A 15,024-nucleotide genomic window follows, 5' to 3' on the forward strand; every position below is an offset into this window, starting at 1 on the left:
TTTCAAATCAAAACAGTGTCGAAAAGTAGCACTTTTCGACACTTTTTAAAACTGTATCTATAAGTACTACTTATCGTCATTGTTTTTTTGGTAGAAACAGTATACTTTTCAAAACCAAACTACGTAACGAAAAACAAACATTTTAGTGGGGAGTTGCAAAAAGATTTTTTTGTGATGGTTTGACAGGTCCATTAGGGTTTCAGCTTTATATGTTACTTACTCAAAGCAAACAAAAAACTGATTCAAAGACATGAGGCTGTCTCCTAAAACTGATCTAAAAGACGTGTCATTATATCCTCTGCTTGCATTTTTTTGTAACTATGCAAATATTGATTCGAATTCAGCCAATGAAGACATATTCCTGATCATACTATCTATACTTTCCTGAATGGATAGTTTCCCCCTATTTCTGTTGGACAGATTTATCAGTGGACAAGGCCAATGGTTAAAAACAGCTGTACAGCAGTACAATCCAAAACGTCTGAACAAGAAGACAAAAAAGTAGTTCCAAAAGCCCGTTCCGAACAAAATTTGTTAGAATCTGAGAGATCCCACTTCCCTGCGCTAGCTCAACAGGGGAATAAACTTAATGGTTCTCGAGGAGGAATCACAACAACAGTAACATGTAGGTTTATGGGCGGACTTCTAACAAAACAATATAACATGATATGTACAGCAACAATTAAATTCAATGTTTAAACTACGGAATGCACTCAAATGAAGTCACAACAATTTGAACATTAAAGACCATACAATATTTGGAGTTGATGGATGTTTAAGCACTTTGGTGCTTTTATAAAATGGAAAATATCGTACTTGAATTTTAGTTATTTATTTTTAATTTAGGGTTTTGTACTTGCGCATTTCGTTTTACTTTTTCCGGATTCGTTGCGGCCGTTGCTGCGATGGTCGACTCGTTGGGGGACACCTTTTTTTGGGGAACCACGAAATAGGATTCTGGAACGGGACTGCCGTAGCTTGTTGAAGAATCAATATTCTGGCGACAACTCGGCCTTTTGGGCGTAGGCCTTGTTTCTTGGTAGGTCCGGGGAGTGGTAATGGTGCACGTTATTTCCTCGCGAGTGACTCACCAATCGAGAGGGCACTAACGAAGGCGGTCGGCGAATGGATTCCCAGGCGGGACTCCACCAGGCCTCACCACTGCCACCGTGCCTTGAGGGGGTTGTAGCGTAAAGGGCACTTTAACACTGCACGACCTTTTGCACTCGCGGAACACCGGTGACTTTTTCTGGGCAATGGTGATATCGGCACTGGGAAGAACAAATGTCCTGGGAATCACTACACTCGGCCACACTCGACCGACCAGCTAGGAAAAAACGGCGTGTAGTCGTCTAGCTGGTCGTTGTTTTTTCACAAAGTAGCAGAAGGGGGTCGGTGCCTCCCAATTACGGATGAAACGTCGCTGTCGCTTTTCCAACTTCGCCCGGACCGGAACTATCGTTTGATAGAATAAGCCACGAGCTGCGGGCGCAGCGCTTATTTATAATTTTTGTCTGTATGTCTCCCTTTCCTTGTTACTTCCCGTGGATGGTGTTGTTGTCCCCTTCGTTGAACATCAGGCACACGAACGCTTCACAACTATTTACAAAACATGGCTGGTGTCGGACTTACAAACGGTTATAGGTACATCTATATATATCTTGTGCATTCCAAACAAATTTACTAACAAGTTTTAATGTACAGCAAAATTACAACAACAAAAAACTAAGTAAATGTAATAAAAAATATTTAACGAAAATGTACAAAAAAATAATAAATAAATAAATAAATAAATAAATAAATAAATAAATAAATAAATAAATAAATAAATAAATTAATAATTGCTAAACAAAACAAACGCGAATTGACACCAGCCTTATGCTGCTAAAAACAAGAAAAGATATCACTCAAACATAAAATCACAGAGTCTGACATCTTGTCCTATTTTTAGACATTTAATAACAATAAAAGAAGTACAATATTTACAGAATAACATCCAAATTGGCCCAAAAACCAAGATGTTATTGTAACCCATCAAATGGATGGTTACAATCTTCCCGGAGGCGGGGTGAAAAAACCCGAGGACCAATGCGCGACTAAATGCAAGCACTTCGCCTGCCGTGGTTCCCTTAGCCTTAAAATCGCAAAATATTCTAGGGTAATTGAGTCATCCAACCAGAGGAATCTTCCCATGTCGTCGATTCTTATGCCGGGTTACCATACACACCATGTGTAATCGCCTAAGCAAACGCGGCTCCCTTAGCAAAAGAATCGCAACATATTCTAGGGTAATTGGGTCATCATTGAAGAGGAATCTTCCCATCTCGTCGATTTTAAGGCCGGGTCACTGAACACGGCTGCAAAGGTCCTATCTCGAACGAGGGTTTTTTTCCTTGGGTGCTCCGCTGATTCACTTCCCAGAAATGTAACGAAACATCCTGCCAGCCATTGTGAAGTGAAAGTGCAAGCACTTCACTTACCGTGGCTCCCTTAGTCTTAAAATCGCAAAATATTCTAGGGTAATTGAGTCATCCAACCAGAGGAATCTTCCCATGTCGCCGATTCTAATGCCGGGTCACCATACACGGCATGTGTGAGCGTCGCACATATCGTGGCTCCCATAGCATTAGCATCGCTACATATTCTAGGGTAATTGGGTCATCATTGCAGAGGAATCTTCCCATTTCGCCGATTTTAAGACCGGGTCACAAAACACGGTAACAATGACTGAAGGATTTTTCCTAAAGACGCCAATTTCTGTTCGTTCCTCAACGGAGACTTCCCGAAGAGTCAAAACCAAAATACAGTTCTCCATCTGCCCAAAACGTAAGTCCATTAAAGAAGTTTCCTAGCATAAATAGCAGTTTTTTCAGAAATTATTTTATCCTTCTTTCAATCCTCTTATCCATCGAGTTCTCTCGCTCCAAAAATGTTCACTTTTCATTCACTGTGTTATTTGCACCCAAAGACTCTTAGAAAATGATGAGACCAAAATTAACTATACACCTCTTGCTGCATTTTATTTTATTATTATTATATATTTTTTTTATTTTATCTTTCTAACATTTTCACTAATTCCTTAGATTTTCACACATTTCCTAACCTAAAACATAAGCCCCTTGATTTCGTTTCAATTGAAACTAAAAGGGTAATTTATTCAAGAATAAGCATCTCGTACGGAGTTTCTTCTATCGCTCAATTTGAGAGTAAAACTGTGAAACTACGCAGAATTGGCGGATCTTGATAACAAAACACTAACAAAATACCTCACAATATCCAAGAGTGGATAAATTTATTGTCGATATCCCAGAATAAAGGTGATTGAAAACATATTTGAAACGTCCCCTATAAGAAATCAGGCTGGTTTGATGTGCTTTGCTGGCCACACTCCTAGATTTTTACCTTGGAAGTCTTCTTATTCGTAGGATGAAGAGCCCAATACCGCTTTTATACGACAGGGAAGGAATTGAGAACCGTATTTTGCGTTGTAATTTTCTACGGCGTTCGAAAGTTTCATGTTTTTCCGGTAAACTAACTCTCCGATTTTAAAAGGCTTAGTCGGGCGATGACGCAGATTATAAGTTTGCTGAGATTTTGAATACGCTTTGGCTAGATTCTTCTTAACCAAATCATAAATTTTCAAGTACATCTGTTTCCGTAATTCTTCACGTTGGTCCGGAGTAATATTATCTCCGGCTCTTGCCAAACGATAATCAGTCCCTTTTTCAGAATATTCATGACCGTGAACAACGAAATATGGGGTGAAACCGGTCGGTGAGTGTACACTTGTATTGAGGATCATCTCTATTTCTGAAATTTTCGTATCCCATTGTTTCTGGTCCTCCTTAACGTACGTTCGGATCGCTGCATTAATCGTACGATTAACCCTTTCGACTGGATTCGCCTGTGAATGGTATCTTGAGTTCAACCAGTGTGAAATCTTGAAATAGTCCAGAAGTGTTTTGAATTCCTTGGAGAGAAAACTAGCTCCGTTATCGGTAATAATAATCTCTGGAACAGAGTGTTTCAAAAACCACTGATCCTTCAAGATAGCACACATGGATGGACTCGAGATTTTCTTCACAGGCTGAATCATAACCCATTTTGAAAAATAATCCGAAACAACTAGCAAATATTGATTTCCTTTACGGCTACGAGGGAGAGGGCCCACAAAATCCCCAGAAATCATTTGCCAGGGTCTATCAGCCAACTTTTGTTTGCCCATTTCTGGTACCGTTGCAACGTGCAAAGGTTTAACTTCTTTGCAGGTGGTACATCGTCGAACGAATGATCGTATTTCACTAGCCATACGAGGCCAATAGTACCGTTGTCGAATTCGCGCAAGAGTCCTTTCGTATCCTGGATGGAAGGCAGTATCATGTGATTCCTGGATTATTCTTGGTATGTCTGGTGTTCTAGGAACTAGTTTCCATTCAAAATTTACATCATGCGGAAAGTCAGGAATCGAGATGAACTTAAAGAGCTGATCCTTCTCCACTCTGAAATCAACATACTTGTCAGGTTCACTCTCTACTTTGTGCAGCATGGAATCGTACCACGTTGCAGGCTGAGTTCCAATTGCAGCAACGCTACGAGAAAGTGCATCCGGAACGACGTTTTCTTTACCTTTCCGGTGCACTATTTTCATGTCATATTGTTGCAAATTGAGTGCCCAACGACTGCAACGTGATCCGACCTTCCATTTTGCATTAAGTATATGAGTTAATGCTGACGAGTCTGTGACCAAAGTGAAGTGGTAGCCTTCAATATATCCCCTGAAGGCATCTATTGCCAGAATGGCAGCTAGAGCTTCCTTTTCGGCTGCGTGATAGTTTTTTTGAGGGGTCGATAGTTTATGCGAATAATACGCAATGACCCGCTCACCGTCGTCTAGATGCTGAGTTAGGACACCTGCTACTGCGACATCACTGGCATCAGTTTGAATCGTAAAGGGACGGTCGAAATCTGGACTCGCTAGAATGGGTGAAGATACCAGAAGCTCCTTCAAACGCACAAAAGCTGCTTCGGCATCATCATTCCAGCGGATCAGTTTCGATTTGGTCTGAAGAAGGTCCGTGAGAGCAGCAGTAGTTCCGCTAAAGTCCGATATGAAGCGCCGGTAGTAGTTGGCCATCCCTAGGAAACGGCGGAGTTTGGTGACCGTAGTCGGACGCTCGTACTCAAGGATTGGTCTGACTTTTTCCGGATTCGTGCGTAGTCCATCCGTTCCTAGTAGATAGCCCAAAAATGGTACTTCCGACACCCCAAATTGGGACTTCTCACGATTGATGCTAAGATTGGCTTCGCGCAAACGACGGGCGATTTCCGACTATATCGTCTAAGTAAACAAAAACATTCGGTTCCAGTATACCGTGACCAAGAACGGTATCCATTAGTTTGGCTAAAGAAGCGGGACTGTTTACTAATCCGAAGCACATACGAGTATACTGGAACAATCCTTTACCCTGCACACTGAAAGCAGTAAATCGTCGGGACCCAACGTCTAACGGAACTTGTAAAAAAGCTTCCGAAAGATCGATGGTTGACAAATACTTTGCTTTGGGCAACTGGCCCAAAATTCTTCCAGGGTGAGGTAGAGGATAAGCATCACGCACAGTTCTTTCATTAATCTTCCGAGCATCTAGACAAAGCCGAACCTTATTCGGTTTGATAACCGGAACACAGTTGAGGGACCAATCTGAATTACTTCGTTCAATGATGCCAGCCTCCAGTAAACGATTCAATTCCACGGCGACCAATGCCTGCGTTTTTGGCGACATCACATATGGAAATTGGCGCACTGGAGGTTTGTGTTTCCATTCTTCACTCAGCACTATTCGATGGCAGGCAAGGGGGGTTGTGGTAAGCTTACCCGGTTCTGCTGCGAGAAATTCGAATTTTATTTTCTCCAGAGTGGCTTCTTCAGCCGAAGATAAAGCTAATTGTGAACTGGGAAAATCAATAACAGATGCATTAACATTCGGCTCGACGAACATAGTCGGCTTAATTTTAAACTTTTCCCAAAAATCCATCCCGCAGATAAAATCAATTGACAGATTGACAACTACTAGAGTGGTAACGATCATTTTATGCCCGTCAAAGCAAACAGGAAGATCAGCTTTACCCCGTATCTCTAGTGAATTTCCGCTAGCTGAGCGAAGCTCCAAACGTCTGTTTAATGGATTCACCCGGTCATGTCGCAATTGACGATATAATTTTTCACTTATTAGTGAATAATTGCTACCACTATCCAGTAAAGCTCGTACGGGAAAGTCGTGTATGTGAATGTTCACAAATGGGCGGTTGTCGTTGGGAAAAGGGTAAGAAATATGACAAATTTCGGTTTCATAATCACGATCAAGTGCTGTTTCCCAAAACCGACAATCATTATATGGTTTGGACGAATCTGTTAAGTATTGACTTACGCCTGGCGTCCCTGCGAATCGCGGTTTTGATTCGCAGTAGCGTAGTTTTTTATACAGAAGGGGCAGTATTCTGTAGGGAACCCTCGAAGTCCACATTTGAAACATACTACAGTTCGTGGTTGCCTGCACATGGCCGCATGATGCCCATCACGATCACAATTGTAGCATCGACTTGCTGGTGGAGGTTTGTGATTACTCACCACCATATCCAGCGTCAAGTGTGGATTAGCGGAAGCCTGCAACCGGCAGAGATTTTGTTGATGGTGATGTATTTTGTGAGAGGCTTACTTGTGACTTTAGGTAATTTCCTTTTTCGACAGATGAACTATTGCGGTTGGAGGAATTTTGTTGGTTACGTTGATTTATCGCTGCTGATAATTCAGTGAGAGGTGACAACTGCTGTTGTTTAGTTTTTTTCTTGCTTTGCTCCTGAGATTGTTCTTAGATCTCATGAACTGTTTTTTCTGGCCCAAACACTTTATTATAGGCCGAGAAGTTCAACGCGTCAAGTTTTTGAGCGGCTGTTACTAGTGACTCCAAGTTGAGGATTGGAACAAAAGCCATCTGCTTCTTGTAGTCCATCCGCATATTCTGCTGGAGGATTTGTATTTTTTCATATTCGGGGATAGAAACACTCATGGTACGAATCAGTTTTTCAACTTCGGTATAAAATTCAAAAAAAGATTCATGTTGTTTTTGGCGCCGCTGATAAATTTTCATTTTTATCAGGGCATCCAGATCTGGGTGCATGTAAGTTCTTTTGAGTTCAAAAACCAAGTGAGCCCAATTGAGTAGTCGGCCCATAGATCGCTGGGTCATGTACCATTTCAAGGCTGACCCCGTGAACAGATGCACAGCTGATTCGAAAAGTTCTTGCTCCGTTACACGTTCAGAAAACGATAAAGCATGAATCAATTCGAGGAATTCATTCAACTGTAGCCCTTGATCTTCACCATCATACTTTCTAATGTTCCATTTGGAAACAGGCAAAGAGTGTCGGGGTTGTATTTGTTGGAATGGATACATAAGGGGATAACCGGGGTATGGATTCGAGTTGTATTGCAACGGTTGTGAGGATCTATTATAATTGAGATGTGGCTTTGAACTGGAATTAGGGTTACCAAACGGTTGCTGTAGGTTTACTTCTTGAAAGGGAAAATTGTGTTGCGACTGTAAAGAGGGTTGCTGAAAGGAAAGTTGATGAATAGAATTATGAGGTTGAGAATGAATTGAAAAATTTTGTGCTTTATTTTGAAATTCAAATTGGTTCGGGAGGGTTTGAACTACTCGATTTTGATTATTGCCTGCGAAGCTATTCGCTTCTGTATTAAAAGGGGGAACTAGGGGCTGTGGAGGTAAGAACGAATTGTTAGCATTGATAATTGGGAAGTTTGGGTGTGCATAATTATGAATGACTCTTTCAGTATTTGAAAAATTACTTGTAAGATTTTGAGAGCTTGATTGAGTGGGCAGTGGATTAGAATGATGAGAAACCATTTCCTCCGGATTTGACACATTCAACTCATCTAAACCTGTCTGTGTTCCCGCATCTTTCCCCTCCCTACGTCTAGTCAGCTCTGCTTCTAGGCCAAGAATTCTCGTCTGAAGACTGTGAATCCATTCCAAATCATCTTGCTTTAAGTTTGACGAACTTCGGTTCGGAATAGAATTCGATGTATCATTGGGAATGTAATTTAACATACGGTTGGTGTTGGTGGGGTTTGCCGAGTCTACAGTTTCTGGGGTATCGTTATTTTCTGCTGGCTGGATCGACAACGTTTGTTGTTCTTGATCCGCTGGCTCTGAGAAGAGTTCCAACAAATGAACAATTTCTACCAATCTATTTTGCAGGTTTGTATGAAGGTTGGGAGAACCACGGGATGAACATAACAGGGCCGCAATCCTTGTACCAATGTGGGTAAGACGGGTTAGGTAAATTTTTTTTTCGGTAGCTTCTAGAGTGTGAGATAAACGGTTTTTTATTTCAACAAACTTACTATCACAAATTCCGCGTTCAATTTCCGGATCACTCTTCCCATTTAAACTAGAAAATTGTATTCCTGATTCTTTTTCTGTTTTTATTGCATCGCGTAAGCATTTTCGTTTGCGGTTTAGATCTAAGCCGAACAAGATTACGTCCCTGGATTCCAGTTCGTGATCCAGTTCATCATCCAAAAGGAGATCAACTCTCATTGCCTGCCCGATCAGGAGAGCATATCAAAATAATAACTCAAACATATCTCACCAAGATATTTACATCTGATTCAGTTATAATTATGAACTCCAAATTTTCGATTTTAAGTTTCTCCAATCTGAATTATATCTTGTTCTGATTGACAAACTTGAATGGGGTTGAGCTCATATTCATTGATCAAGATTTTTTTCGGATTGTGCTAAAATAAAATGATTATATCTTATTTTGATATACGTTCAACTTTTTCTGAAACACGGACATCGAAGTCAACGGCTCAAACCTTACATTAACGAGTTTCGCTCAACAGATTCATAAAATTGAATCAAATTTTTGGGAAACCAAAAATGGGGCATGGTTTTATCAAATAATGTGGTTTTTTGACCTTCCACTAGAAAATTTTCTCGAAGCACTCATATCTTGATAAGTTATAATTTTGATATAATTTGTTCTGTCCAATATCAAACTATGCTATCTGAACGAGATATAATCTTGATAGGAGCATATCAAAAGCTGATATAATTTAGCTATGATCGTATAGATTTTTTGATATAATTTGAGATATTTTAACATCCTACGAGTACTAAATTATAACTCATCCAGATAGGAAAAAATTGAATATCAAAATATCTCATCTTGATATAATTTAGTTTTTCTCTTCTGATCGGGTGGTATCGTTTTACTAAACAAGCTACTGCTTGGTTGAAACTTAGGTCCGTCATGATTGACCTAAACTGCCAATATTCTGGATATATCGTGGACAAAATTTGAGATTTGACAAAATAAATAACGAGAGTGCACAATTAAACAAGCCAACAAAAAAATATTTTTTTTTTTTCGAGCAAAAGAGATGTATTGAGCTAATAAGTTTTAAAAACGTTGCTTTGGTTCAGTGAGTGAAAAGTGGCAAATTTAGTTTGGTGAACTGTTTGGGAAGACAGTATAGCATTGGTTGTAGTTGATCATCATTTACCTCAATCTATACTATTTCACTTCTATAATTTTCCTTTGAATTGGACATCCGTTGAACTTTATTTCAGTGACAGCGCGATTTTAATTTGTTAAAATATCGAATTCCTCCACGAGACCAATAAAAAAGGGATTTGCTTTTGGTCTGGAAAGCAGATCACTTTTTTTTGTCTATTTACAAGATATTTTACATTGGGCGCCAATTGTTAGAATCTGAGAGATCCCACTTCCCTGCGCTAGCTCAACAGGGGAATAAACTTAATGGTTCTCGAGGAGGAATCACAACAACAGTAACATGTAGGTTTATGGGCGGACTTCTAACAAAACAATATAACATGATATGTACAGCAACAATTAAATTCAATGTTTAAACTACGGAATGCACTCAAATGAAGTCACAACAATTTGAACATTAAAGACCATACAATATTTGGAGTTGATGGATGTTTAAGCACTTTGGTGCTTTTATAAAATGGAAAATATCGTACTTGAATGTTAGTTATTTATTTTTAATTTAGGGTTTTGTACTTGCGCATTTCGTTTTACTTTTTCCGGATTCGTTGCGGCCGTTGCTGCGATGGTCGACTCGTTGGGGGACACCTTTTTTTGGGGAACCACGAAATAGGATTCTGGAACGGGACTGCCGTAGCTTGTTGAAGAATCAATATTCTGGCGACAACTCGGCCTTTTGGGCGTAGGCCTTGTTTCTTGGTAGGTCCGGGGAGTGGTAATGGTGCACGTTATTTCCTCGCGAGTGACTCACCAATCGAGAGGGCACTAACGAAGGCGGTCGGCGAATGGATTCCCAGGCGGGACTCCACCAGGCCTCACCACTGCCACCGTGCCTTGAGGGGGTTGTAGCGTAAAGGGCACTTTAACACTGCACGACCTTTTGCACTCGCGGAACACCGGTGACTTTTTCTGGGCAATGGTGATATCGGCACTGGGAAGAACAAATGTCCTGGGAATCACTACACTCGGCCACACTCGACCGACCAGCTAGGAAAAAACGGCGTGTAGTCGTCTAGCTGGTCGTTGTTTTTTCACAAAGTAGCAGAAGGGGGTCGGTGCCTCCCAATTACGGATGAAACGTCGCTGTCGCTTTTCCAACTTCGCCCGGACCGGAACTATCGTTTGATAGAATAAGCCACGAGCTGCGGGCGCAGCGCTTATTTATAATTTTTGCCTGTATGTCTCCCTTTCCTTGTTACTTCCCGTGGATGGTGTTGTTGTCCCCTTCGTTGAACATCAGGCACACGAACGCTTCACAACTATTTACAAAACATGGCTGGTGTCGGACTTACAAACGGTTATAGGTACATCTATATATATCTTGTGCATTCCAAACAAATTTACTAACAAGTTTTAATGTACAGCAAAATTACAACAACAAAAAACTAAGTAAATGTAATAAAAAATATTTAACGAAAATGTACAAAAAAATAATAAATAAATAAATAAATAAATAAATAAATAAATAAATAAATAAATAAATAAATAAATGAATAAATAAATAAATAAATAAATAAATAAATAAATTAATAAATAAATTAATAATTGCTAAACAAAACAAACGCGAATTGACACCAGCCTTATGCTGCTAAAAACAGGAAAAGATATCACTCAAACATAAAATCACAGAGTCTGACATCTTGTCCTATTTTTAGACATTTAATAACAATAAAAGAAGTACAATATTTACAGAATAACATCCAAATTGGCCCAAAAACCAAGATGTTATTGTAACCCATCAAATGGATGGTTACAAATTGTCCCATGTTGAAAAACGTCCAATTTATCGATGAAAATAGACTGACTGTAATTTTTTTTTCCTAGGTAAATTGCGCATTGCAGTCTTTTTAAAAGTCGATCAGCCAAGTCGACCTCAACAAGAAAACGACATTATTTTAGTTCTGAAGAAGATCAAATATGGATCGAAACGTTGGATTCAATTCTGAATTGAAATTTCAACAATGTTTACAATTTTTTCGTAATCTGGTGAAAATAAGTAAGTTAATATGAATAATGTGGCACCAAGACCACTTCAATTCAATAAATTTCATTTTATAATTACAGTGAGCGAAATAAGAATGTTTTGCTCGTTAAAATATGAATGTTTGAAAATCACCAAAATTTTCTTCTATGAATTGTTTTGAATTGTTGAACGGATAAATCAAGCATAAGTTTACTTTTTTTGGACGTTGCAATTGGCGTATATAATACATATTCAATTCAACATAGTGTCCATTTCCCGGACATTTTAGCGTTCTCGGGAATCGGAAAATCTTACGATATTTTCCCCGTGATCCCGGGAAAAACTGGAAATGAAGATTTTAACACTACTGAATACGAAACCTGATCCAAATCGTATCTTTAAATCTTTTGGCAGTAGGAATGTAAATAATTCTTACCTTTTTCGATGCCTTAAAAATTCAATTAGCAGTTAAAAAACCCGATCCAAAAACTAAAACTTTAACCGACAAACTTGACTGATTTTTGCTCCAAAAATTTGAAATAATTTAATAAAATAAATAAATTTTGATTCTCAATTTTATCAAATTGAGTTATAATTCAGTACTCGTAGGATGTTAAAATAACTCAAATCATATTAAAAAATCTAGAGAATCATAGCTAAATTATATCAGGTTTTGAAATGCTCATATTAAACCTTACATAATCATATGCTTCGAGGAAAATTTCTTGTGGAACGTTAATAATCTACATTATTTGATATAACATTTTCATTTTTCGGTTTCCCGAAATGAGATTTAATTAAAAAATCTGTTGAGCTATTCTCATTATAGTACGGTTTGGGCTGTTGTCTTCGATATCCGTGTTTCATGGAAAGTTGCATGCATTTCAAAATAAGATATGATTATAATATTTTATAAAAATTTGAAACAAATTTTTTATCGTTACAAATGAATTCAATCCTATTTAAGAATGTCAACCAAAATAAGATATAACCCCGATTTAAAAACTTTTGTGGAAAAGTTTGAGTACACATATGTAACTGGAAAAGATATATATATTAATATATATCTCGTTGAGATATCTTTGAGTTATTATTTTTATATAGTCCCCTGATCGAGTATTCATCGAATTTCGTGAACTTTTAGAAAACTATCCTTTTGTTTTGAAATACGTCATTTCTTTACCGATGATTTCACTACAGTTAGCAGTTTGCGAAACGGAAGTTCAAAATGATGATTCAGGCAAAAAAGAACATTCAAAACCTTTTCGTAGCGTTTCTTTATTGGAATTGTTTGGTTTTATAGATTCTTTGTCGTTTTCCACTTTTCATTAAGTTTTCAAAAAAACTTTTTTTTTCAAATTCAATGTTTTTTTTAAAGATGTAAAGATGCCATATTTCAAGGTAGAAACATTGACCGTACTGACTGGACACTCGATTTCGTTTGTTGGATAATTAAATCGCTTATTGAAGCATTGCAACCGACTCAGGCAATAACAAAACGATAAAAAATCGACTTTTGCACGAGAAATGGGTATGTTCTTTTTCACAGGGTCTTTAAATGTGTGAATTTGTATTGAAATTAAGAAACTTTGGATTTTTTTCGAGTTTAAAAAATGACCTCTCTCGTATAATTTCACAATAAAATATATGATATTTGAACTGCATAATGTCTTCAAAAAATAATTAGTTTGTTTGCACCAATCAGAGATATGACAGTTTAAAAAGTAAAGTTTTTGCTAAAAAATCCCTTATAACTAAGGAACGCCCCCAGATATAAATTTGCGCTCTGAGAAAAAAATTGTGCGAATTTATATTACAAACAAATGCCTATGAGACATTTTTATTGTAGGAATTCATTTACAAAAGTTATAGCCAGAATACTGTTTTTTTCGACACACCCTAACATTTTCATATTGAAAAAAATCATAATTCGCCTACGAAACGTCATATTTATGCAGTGTTCTCGGTAAAGTTGCCTCAAAAACCGTTGGCTACAATTTTGTACAAGACATCTTTTCACTGGAAAGAGTATTTATGGGTAAATCATGCAAAAATGACACACTCTAATATTCGATTTAAGGTTCATAAAGCGAATGGTATTATGAGCAGTTTTGCTGAAGACACAATTTTTCTGTCTCTTATAGTACCTTCATAATTAATTCTAACACGATAAAGTTCCGTTCTGGACCACTGTGCCGTGTGATCACTGGTTAAAAATAATTTTCCTTGCTCAATCCGATACTTTTTTTCCAATTTAGATCGTATACATTTTTAGTAATTTAGTACGTTTTATTGGCTTCAGGAATTCCCGAGATATTTTACCGTTTCCCGGGATTTGAGAATTCCCGAATTTTTTTTATTACCAAGATTTCCCGACTGGGAATCAACGTGATTTCATCATGAAACTTTCATTTTTCATCTCTATGGCACCCTTAAATGAGTTAACTTTAAAATACTTTATATTTTCAATTTTACATCAAAAACAAAGTTTTTTGCTACCAAACCCTTTTTGACAGTAGATTGAAAATCACATGTTTTCTAAATTTAAGAATAACTGGTAGCAAAAATAATTTTTCTGACTTCGTCAATATCACCTCAACCTACCATCAACCTTAATACTTTTGATGTACAAGTGGTATAATAATCTGTGGATATTAAGTTGTTTGAAGCCATTGAAGTTGAAAAGTGTTGCATGATGCCTCAGTTGACGGTTTTCTCTGTAACCAATTTTAGCACAGCATCGCATAGGGCGAGTGTTCAGATAACTTCATATCTTTCATTAAATTGGCCAAAACACGAGATTTACTTGTAACTTAATTCAATGTGAGATGTACTCATTATGCATGCTCTTGCAAAAAACTTTTTGAAGGCATCAAAATCATAAAAAGATTGTTTGATACTGCCATCCATCACCTGTTTCCTCCATTCCAAACTTATAAAAAAGTCACTTATGGTTGCTTTGTATAAACATTGTAAATTTTCAAATATAATTTCAGTGAACACGTTTACAGCTTTTTTAACGTACTTTCAAACATGAAAGGAAATGTAATTTACTTATTATACCTTTAAAAAATTATCAACAAAGCCGTGTGCAAAAGCCTTATAGCATTTTCTCATCTCGTAAACATCCTTCAATTACGCCACGCCAACAGCTGCCTGTCGAAAGTTGTTTTATCATTTATTATCTGTTTGGACCTACCTGAAATGAATGCACCATAAGCACAAAAAAGCTTAACCAGCAAAAAGGGACACACTCTTTGTCATGAGCATTTTGTTTCAATTTCACGGGAAAGCCGTCATCTTCTTGCTTGCAAGCCATAGGTCCTACCTCCTAGGTATCAGATGTATCGCTGCAGGGGTAAAGCCCTCTTATTTTTTTGCCTTTTGTTTGTGCTAAAAAAAGCTGGTGCAATAAATTCACCGGTTTTATTCTCCGTATCATAAATAGGCTACAATTTATGGCA

The sequence above is a fragment of the Uranotaenia lowii genome, chromosome 2 (genome assembly GCF_029784155.1).
Source record: "Uranotaenia lowii strain MFRU-FL chromosome 2, ASM2978415v1, whole genome shotgun sequence".
NCBI lineage: Eukaryota > Metazoa > Arthropoda > Insecta > Diptera > Culicidae > Uranotaenia > Uranotaenia lowii.